This window comes from Alligator sinensis, unplaced genomic scaffold (assembly GCF_000455745.1).
Source record: "Alligator sinensis unplaced genomic scaffold, ASM45574v1 scaffold499_1, whole genome shotgun sequence".
NCBI classification, from domain to species: Eukaryota; Metazoa; Chordata; order Crocodylia; family Alligatoridae; genus Alligator; species Alligator sinensis.
The window spans coordinates 3,684,949-3,687,361 of record NW_005841864.1 but is presented as its reverse complement, the minus strand read 5'-3'; positions in this window follow the sequence as shown (position 1 = coordinate 3,687,361).

The following is a 2,413-nucleotide window of genomic DNA, read 5'->3' as shown; positions in this document are numbered from 1 at the left end:
CAGGAATGTTTGTCATACATGTCAAAACAAGTATACAAAGAAATTAATAAAATGATCTTGTATCCATTTAATCTGTAAACAACAAATTAGATTTACATTATTATTTCTAATTATTCACATTACAGTAACATCGAGGGATCTCAGGGAAGATCAGGATTCTATACAGCAGTAGCTTCTATATAAAAAAAATTGCATGCTCCTCCCCTGCATGAATGTAGGATGTGCTATTCCTGTATTATCACAGACAAATCTCTATGCAGATTCCTCTTGAAAACCTTCAGTGAAGGAGATTCTGAATCTTTCCTAGATATACAAGTATAAGAAATACCAAAGTGAGTCAGATTGCAGATGGACCTAGCCCAGTATCCTGCATCTCATTGTGGCAGAAAATGGATTATCTTAGAGCTTGCTCTATCTTCCTACCATTCTGAAACCAAGGAAGAGGGTTTTTTTGTTTTTGTTTGTTTGAAGTTTAATTTAATTCTGTGTTGCTACACTTTAAATCCATTACCTTTTGTCCTACCCTCCAAGGCAAGGGAGAGCAGTTATTCTCCCTCTTCCTTATCAAAGTTTTAAATATTTTAAAATGATTACCATGTCCCCTCTTAATCTCATTTTCTCAAGACTAGACATATCTAGTTCTGTTAGCCTTCCTCATATGGCTTCAATTCCATCCCCTTTACTAATTTTCCTTACTCACCTCTGGATCCTGTATAGTTTCTCTATATTTTCTTACAATGTGGTGTCAAGAACTGGATACAGTGCTGATTTAACCAATGCTGATGAGCGGTACCTTTGTGTATCTTATATATAGGATCTGGTTTATATCACAATTTCTCATTTTTCATGAAAAATCACAAAATTAAGTGATTTTCAAGAAAACTGTGATTTGCACATGCGCCTGCCTGAGCCTTGAGGGGCTCAGTCCCTGTGTTTCCTTTCAAACAACTTCTCCCGCCAGTGCCACAAAGGTGGCACTGGGTAGTAGAGGGGCTGTTTGAAAAGAAGCTCAAGAGTTCAGCTCCCCAAGGCTCAGGCAGGTGCATGATGCTAGATGCCCAGGCAGGGGCAACCAGCACAGGCACAGTGCTCCACCTCACAGCCTGTTCCCTATGAGCTGGGGGTCGGGGGGTGGGGGTGCCTGAGCTGTTGTGCAGCTCCCAGTCCCTATTCCTGGCCATACTGATGTGCAGCTTGCCCGCTACCCACTGCATAGTACCACGGGGTTCCACCTACCACTGCCTTTTGAGGGGCCCTGCTCTGCCAGCACTGGGGAGAGGAGGTGGGCAGAGAGACTTGGCACTGGAGCTGCCTCTGACATCCCCCCTGCTAAGCTCCTCACTGCCTGGTGCTGGGCATGCTACTAGGTGAATCCACCCACCCCCTGCCCCACTTCCCAGCAGCCAGGTGGGTCCCCAGGTGAGTTGGAAGCTTTATCCCTCCACCCTTCCCTGTTGGATACCCCTGATTCCTAACCCCAGTCTCACACTGAGCCAGGCTCAGGTATCCAGATGGCCCTAAACCTGCCCCCTCAGCCAATCGGGGTGGGGGGGAAATGCAGAGGGCACAAAAATGGGCATGCAGAGGGCGTGAAACTGGACACAAAAATGGTGTTACGTCTCAGCTCTGTGTTCTTAGGGAAAACTGGCACAGGACACAGCCTGTCTGACTCACAAAGGATTCACCTCCCTCCCCTCCTCTACATAAATGAAACTAATTAAGATGCAGTGGGAGACGCACCTAAAACCCTCCAGATAAGGGTGACAAGAGTGAAACAACTGCCCTAGGTCTCATTTGCATCCGAGATTTAACCAGATGACCATTCATTTACATGAGAGATGGAGAACAGAAAGCCTGAAGCAGAGACTGCAGTGAATTCTGGGATCAGAGAAGCAGGGGAGTACTGCATAATGGGGAATCTGTGCTCCAGATGCTAATCAACCCACATTTACGCACACCCAGCTCAGCATTTAATCAGATCAATTCTAACCTGGATTTACAAAGGACTCCCCCCCGACGCGCACACACCTCTAAGTTTAATAGGCATCTCGCACCGTACATTCCCCAGTCCCACTATGGGAGGCCTATTTAAATTTGATTGACTAAAACTCGGTTGCTGGGTTAGGGAATGCTGAGGGAAGAGACCGAGTCATAGCGGGTATGGGCAACATTTGAACAATGGTAAAGGGTTCATCACAGCATCCAGCCTGTTGGAGCCCTGACCACAAGTGTTGTCATATTTTTCCCAGGACAACTGGTGGAAGTCCTCCTGCCCAAAGGTTATGAACACTCCAATAATTGCCTTAAGTCTGTTAAAAGACTATAGTAAGATCTGGAAAAGTCATGCTAAACTGAGGCTTGTTCACAACAAGTGAAAATCCAAAATCCTGATGCTGCAAGCTATCTATTGTTT